The sequence below is a fragment of the Oncorhynchus tshawytscha genome, unplaced genomic scaffold (genome assembly GCF_018296145.1).
Source record: "Oncorhynchus tshawytscha isolate Ot180627B unplaced genomic scaffold, Otsh_v2.0 Un_contig_5571_pilon_pilon, whole genome shotgun sequence".
NCBI classification, from domain to species: domain Eukaryota; kingdom Metazoa; phylum Chordata; class Actinopteri; order Salmoniformes; family Salmonidae; genus Oncorhynchus; species Oncorhynchus tshawytscha.
The window spans coordinates 90001-97500 of NW_024609393.1; the positions used below are offsets into that span (position 1 = coordinate 90001).

Below are 7500 nucleotides of genomic sequence, written 5' to 3' on the forward strand. Positions count from 1 at the left end.
CCTGCTCACAGACACAACAGGTGTCCTTACAGGACCACCTTCCACCTCCACACTGTTTGTAAAAACTGTCTTCTGTGGTTTTACTCAATATTGTCATTAAATTTACGCAGTGTAAAGCTTGCACAGTGGATAGACTATGTAACATAAATGGTAATTACCAAAATGTAAGGTATGTGTTCTGAGATTAGGCTTGTCCTGGTTACACTGTGCTTTAAATATCATGGATGAGTTTTGTTCTATCACAATCACATAGGCCTATCTTACCTGCTGAAAACAAAGTAGGTGTCTTTACTCTTTACATTATTCTAACAAACCTCTAAGTGCTAATGCTGTATGAAGTGTCTCCCCCTCTCGCTATGGCGCTATAACATTAACGTTGTGTTTCTAACTGTACCAGTAGTGGACCCTTGTTTGACTGGAATGTATGTATCGCGAGAGGACAAAAACCTTTTGGGGAAAGTTGAGGAGGGCAGGGATGGGGAGTGAGTGAGTTTGGCTGTGTGAGAGACAGGGAGAGAAAGAGAGCAGGGGAGAAGGAGAGGGAAGACGACCTATCTTCTCCACGGCTACTGTAGAATGTCTCAACGCCTCTCTCCACCTATAGTGTAGAATGTCTCAACGCCTCTGATCACGCCATACAGAATCAAGGCATCCTGATCATCTCGGATGTGTCGGATTTAATAAAGAGAGAACACATTGCTAGACTATTGACAATTTGATTTTGTGACTGGAGGTTATTTTCCATTCTTCTTCTTTTCTTGAAGTCGTTTATTCTGGAAGAGCAAGTACGTGGGGTACTGCGCCTGGTCTGCTTTGACGACTGTCTCCAGCTGTGGAGAGAAGGTAGGCATTTTCTCCTGCGCAATTAATTGCACAATGCTTTTAGATTTTAATTAAAACAAACTTGAAGTACCACTTATGTTCTTATTGGACTATTTGCATTATTTATACAACTTATTGTTAGATACTTCGTCTGTAACCTCAACATCTGCCAGAGATGCATTCCGTGCAGACAGTCGTAGTGTCTATAGAAAAGTATCATAGCCCAGTTATTTTTTCCCAAATTGCAGCATCTTCTGCGCTGCACATTTCTCTGCTTGTTTCTGAAAAACAATCTGATATTTTTTTTGCAGCTTGACTCGGGACTATATCCCTGAGCCCCGTTGGATTTAGGAGAAGCGCGACTTAAAACCGAAAATACAACCGTTTTTTTGACCAAAAAGTGGAGTTATTGTGAACTTGTGAGAAGATCACCAGGCCTGTGGCAATGTGTCGGGGGCGGCTGGTGAGGCTGGCGGTGGGTCTGGTGGCGGTCCTTTCGCTGTGGACGGAGCCAGGCGGGGCTGAGGCTGAGCAGGCTGGGGGAACCGGAGGAGAAGCTAGACTTACCGAAGGCGAGCTGGTGTCTTTGCCGTTATTAACTGTAGACAGCGAGCCGGCCAGGCAGACTCCGACCCAACCCAGAGCCAGCCGGGCCAAGCGGAGGGGAGGAGGGACAGACGTCCTCAAAGGGTAGGCAATGGCTCTATCTATTATCACTTATCCCTTATGAGACAGTCACCAGCATTTTACCTTAATTTACACCTTGTAGGCATAGTCTAATGAAGTTGTTACTAATTGTCTGTCATTACTACATCATTATAGTCCATACGTTTTAAACATATGTGTTCTGTAGGTAGTTAACCTGTCACAGTGTCATGCATGTAGTTCTACATTATATATCACTCTGTATTGATGAGGGAGAAGTTAGTTGCTTACTTAATTTATCATCTACAGGATTATAAACATCCTCATTCTCCCTCACTAGTGCATGTTCAATAAGAATCTAGTATACTAGTCAGGTCATTACTACCTCTGTAGGTCTACTGCTGTGGTCTACTGGTCAGGTCATTACTACCTCTGTAGGTCCTACTGCTGTGGTCTATTAGTCAGGTCATTACTACCTCTGTAGGTCTACTACTGTGGTCTACTAGTCAGGTAGGTCCTACTGCTGTGGTCTACTAGTCAGGTCATTACTACCACTGTAGGTCCTACTGCTGTGGTCTATTAGTCAGGTCATTACTACCACTGTAGGTCCTACTGCTGTGGTCTACTAGTCAGGTCATTACTACCACTGTAGGTCTACTGCTGTGGTCTATTAGTCAGGTCATTACTACCTCTGTAGGTCCTACTGCTGTGGTCTATTAGTTAGGTCATTACTAGCTCTGTAGGTCTACTGCTGTGGTCTACTAGTCAGGTCATTACTACCTCTGTAGACCTACTGCTGTGGTCTACTAGTCAGGTCATTACTACCTCTGTAGGTCTACTGCTGTGGTCTACTAGTCAGTGGTCATTACTACCTCTGTAGACCTACTGCTGTGGTCTACTAGTCAGGTCATTACTACCTCTGTAGGTCTACTGCTGTGGTCTACTAGTCAGTGGTCATTACTACCTCTGTAGACCTACTGCTGTGGTCTACTAGTCAGGTCATTACTACCTCTGTAGACCTACTGCTGTGGTCTATTAGTTAGGTCATTACTAGCTCTGTAGGTCTACTGCTGTGGTCTACTAGTCAGGTCATTACTACCTCTGTAGACCTACTGCTGTGGTCTACTAGTCAGGTCATTACTACCTCTGTAGACCTACTGCTGTGGTCTACTAGTCAGGTCTCTTAGGTCCTACTGCTGTGGTCTCTGTAGGTCCTACTGCTGTGGTCTACTAGTCAGGTCATTACTAGCTCTGTAGGTCTACTGCTGTGGTCTACTAGTCAGGTCATTACTACCTCTGTAGACCTACTGCTGTGGTCTACTAGTCAGTGGTCATTACTACCTCTGTAGACCTACTGCTGTGGTCTATTAGTCAGGTCATTACTACCTCTGTAGACCTACTGCTGTGGTCTATTAGTCAGGTCATTACTACCTCTGTAGACCTACTGCTGTGGTCTACTAGTCAGTGGTCATTACTACCTCTGTAGGACCTACTGCTGTGGTCTACTAGTCAGGTCATTACTACCTCTGTAGACCTACTGCTGTGGTCTACTAGTCAGTGGTCATTACTACCTCTGTAGACCTACTGCTGTGGTCTACTAGTCAGGTCATTACTACCTCTGTAGACCTACTGCTGTGGTCTACTAGTCAGGTCATTACTACCTCTGTAGACCTACTGCTGTGGTCTACTAGTCAGGTCATTACTACCTCTGTAGACCTACTGCTGTGGTCTACTAGTCAGGTCATTACTACCTCTGTAGACCTACTGCTGTGGTCTACTAGTCAGGTCATTACTACCTCTGTAGGACCTACTGCTGTGGTCTACTAGTCAGGTCATTACTACCTCTGTAGGTCTACTGCTGTGGTCTACTAGTCAGGTCATTACTCTGTAGGTCATTACTACCTCTGTAGGACCTACTGCTGTGGTCTACCTCTGTAGACCTACTGCTGTGGTCTACTAGTCAGGTCATTACTACCTCTGTAGGCCTACTGCTGTGGTCTACTAGTCAGGTCATTACTACCTCTGTAGGTCTACTGCTGTGGTCTACTAGTCAGGTCATTACTACCTCTGTAGGTCTACTGCTGTGGTCTACTAGTCAGGTCATTACTACCTCTGTAGGTCTACTGCTGTGGTCTACTAGTCAGGTCATTACTACCTCTGTAGGTCTACTGCTGTGGTCTACTAGTCAGGTCATTACTACCTCTGTAGACCTACTGCTGTGGTCTACTAGTCAGGTCATTACTACCTCTGTAGACCTACTGCTGTGGTCTACTAGTCAGGTCATTACTACCTCTGTAGGTCTACTGCTGTGGTCTATTAGTCAGGTCATTACTACCTCTGTAGGTCTACTGCTGTGGTCTACTAGTCAGGTCATTACTACCTCTGTAGGTCCTACTGCTGTGGTCTACTAGTCAGGTCATTACTACCTCTGTAGGACCTACTGCTGTGGTCTACTAGTCAGGTCATTACTACCTCTGTAGGTCTACTGCTGTGGTCTACTAGGTCTACTGCTGTGGTCTACTAGTCAGGTCATTACTACCTCTGTAGGACCTACTGCTGTGGTCTACTAGTCAGGTCATTACTACCTCTGTAGGACCTACTGCTGTGGTCTACTAGTCAGGTCATTACTACCTCTGTAGGACCTACTGCTGTGGTCTACTAGTCAGGTCATTACTACCTCTGTAGACCTACTGCTGTGGTCTACTAGTCAGGTCATTACTACCTCTGTAGGTCTACTGCTGTGGTCTACTAGTCAGGTCATTTACCTCTACCTCTGTAGGTCTACTGCTGTGGTCTACTAGTCAGGTCATTACTACCTCTGTAGGTCTACTGCTGTGGTCTACTAGTCACTGCTGTGGTCATTAGGTCATTACCTCTGTAGGACCTACTGCTGTGGTCTACTAGTCAGGTCATTACTACCTCTGTAGACCTACTGCTGTGGTCTACTAGTCAGGTCATTACTACCTCTGTAGGACCTACTGCTGTGGTCTACTAGTCAGGTCATTACTACCTCTGTAGACCTACTGCTGTGGTCTACTAGTCAGTGGTCATTACTACCTCTGTAGGTCCTACTGCTGTGGTCTACTAGTCAGTGGTCATTACTACCTCTGTAGACCTACTGCTGTGGTCTACTAGTCAGTGGTCATTACTACCTCTGTAGGTCCTACTGCTGTGGTCTACTAGTCAGTGGTCATTACTACCTCTGTAGGTCCTACTGCTGTGGTCTACTAGTCAGGTCATTACTACCTCTGTAGGTCTACTGCTGTGGTCTACTAGTCAGGTCATTACTACCTCTGTAGGTCCTACTGCTGTGGTCTATTAGTCAGGTCATTACTACCTCTGTACTACTGCTGTCTACTAGTCAGGTCATTACTAGTCAGGTCATTACTACCTCTGTGGACCTCTACTAGTCAGTGGTCATTACTACCTCTGTAGACCTACTGCTGTGGTCTACTAGTCAGTGGTCATTACTACCTCTGTAGGTCCTACTGCTGTGGTCTACTAGTCAGTCATTACTACCTCTGTAGGTCCTACTGCTGTGGTCTACTAGTCAGGTCATTACTACCTCTGTAGGTCTACTGCTGTGGTCTACTAGTCAGGTCATTACTACCTCTGTAGGTGCTGTGGTCTACTGCTGTGGTCTACTGCTGTGGTCAGGTCATTACTACCTCTGTAGGACCTACTGCTGTGGTCTACTAGTCAGTCATTACTAGGTCACTGCTACTAGTCAGGTCATTACTACCTCTGTAGGTCCTACTGCTGTGGTCTACTAGTCAGGTCATTACTACCTCTGTAGGTCCTACTGCTGTGGTCTACTAGTCAGGTCATTACTACCTCTGTAGGTCCTACTGCTGTGGTCTACTAGTCAGGTCATTACTACCTCTGTAGACCTACTGCTGTGGTCTACTAGTCAGGTCATTACTACCTCTGTAGACCTACTGCTGTGGTCTACTAGTCAGGTCATTACTACCTCTGTAGACCTACTGCTGTGGTCTACTAGTCAGGTCATTACTACCTCTGTAGACCTACTGCTGTGGTCTACTAGTCAGGTCATTACTACCTCTGTAGACCTACTGCTGTGGTCTACTAGTCAGGTCATTACTACCTCTGTAGGACCTACTGCTGTGGTCTACTAGTCAGGGTGCTGTGGTCTACTAGTCAGGTCATTACTGACCTACTGCTGTGGTCTACTAGTCAGGTCATTACTACCTCTGTAGACCTACTGCTGTGGTCTACTAGTCAGGTCATTACTACCTCTGTAGGTCTACTGCTGTGGTCTAGTCAGGTCATTACTACCTCTGTAGACCTACTGCTGTGGTCTACTAGTCAGGTCATTACTACCTCTGTAGACCTACTGCTGTGGTCTACTAGTCTACTGCTGTGGTCATTACTACCTCTGTAGACCTACTGCTGTGGTCTACTAGTCAGGTCATTACTACCTCTGTAGACCTACTGCTGTGGTCTACTAGTCAGGTCATTACTACCTCTGTAGGTCTACTGCTGTGGTCTACTAGTCAGGTCATTACTACCTCTGTAGACCTACTGCTGTGGTCTACTAGTCAGTGGTCATTACTACCTCTGTAGACCTACTGCTGTGGTCTACTAGTCAGTGGTCATTACTACCTCTGTAGGTCCTACTGCTGTGGTCTACTAGTCAGTGGTCATTACTACCTCTGTAGACCTACTGCTGTGGTCTACTAGTCAGTGGTCATTACTACCTCTGTAGGTCATTACCTACTGCTGTGGTCTACTAGTCAGGTCATTACTACCTCTGTAGGTCCTACTCAGGTCCTACTGCTGTGGTCTACTAGTCAGGTCATTACTACCTCTGTAGACCTACTGCTGTGGTCTACTAGTCAGGTCATTACTACCTCTGTAGACCTACTGCTGTGGTCTATTAGTTAGGTCATTACTAGCTCTGTAGGTCTACTGCTGTGGTCTACTAGTCAGGTCATTACTACCTCTGTAGACCTACTGCTGTGGTCTACTAGTCAGGTAGGTCCTACTGCTGTGGTCTACTAGTCAGGTCATTACTACCACTGTAGGTCCTACTGCTGTGGTCTATTAGTCAGGTCATTATCTACTACTGCTGTGGTCTGTCAGGTCATTACTACCTCTGTAGGCTGTGGTCTACTAGTCAGGTCATTACTACCTCTGTAGACCTACTGCTGTGGTCTACTAGTCAGGTCATTACTACCTCTGGTCTACTGCTGTGGTCTTAGTCAGGTCATTACTACCTCTGTAGACCTACTGCTGTGGTCTACTAGTCAGGTCATTACTACCTCTGTAGACCTACTGCTGTCTGGTCTACTACTGCTGTGGTCTAGGTCATTACTACCTCTGTAGACCTACTGCTGTGGTCTACTAGTCAGGTCATTACTACCTCTGTAGACCTACTGCTGTGGTCTACTAGTCAGGTCATTACTACCTCTGTAGGACCTACTGCTGTGGTCTACTAGTCAGGTCATTACTACCTCTGTAGGTCCTACTGCTGTGGTCTACTAGTCAGGTCATTACTACCTCTGTAGGTCTACTGCTGTGGTCTACTAGTCAGGTCATTACTACCTCTGTAGTCAGGACCTACTGCTGTGGTCTACTAGTCAGGTCATTACTACCTCTGTAGACCTACTGCTGTGGTCTACTAGTCAGGTCATTACTACCTCTGTAGACCTACTGCTGTGGTCTACTAGTCAGGTCATTACTACCTCTGTAGACCTACTGACCTACTGTCAGGTCATTACTACCTCTGGTCTACTAGTCAGGTCATTACTACCTCTGTAGACCTACTGCTGTGGTCTACTAGTCAGGTCATTACTACCTCTGTAGGCCTACTGCTGTGGTCTACTAGTCAGGTCATTACTACCTCTGTAGACCTACTGCTGTGGTCTACTAGTCAGGTCATTACTACCTCTGTAGACCTACTGCTGTGGTCTACTAGTCAGGTCATTACTACCTCTGTAGACCTACTGCTGTGGTCTACTAGTCAGGTCATTACTGAAGACAAGGTCACAGGAGAGTTTAACATTTTCCTTT

The 7500-nt window shown here is 46.1% G+C and overlaps 1 pseudogene; it reads left to right on the forward strand.

The window, feature by feature from the left end:
• The first annotated feature begins 487 nt into the window (after window positions 1–487).
• The window catches only part of LOC112242522, a 60593-nt pseudogene continuing 53580 nt past the window's right edge, over window positions 488–7500 (forward strand).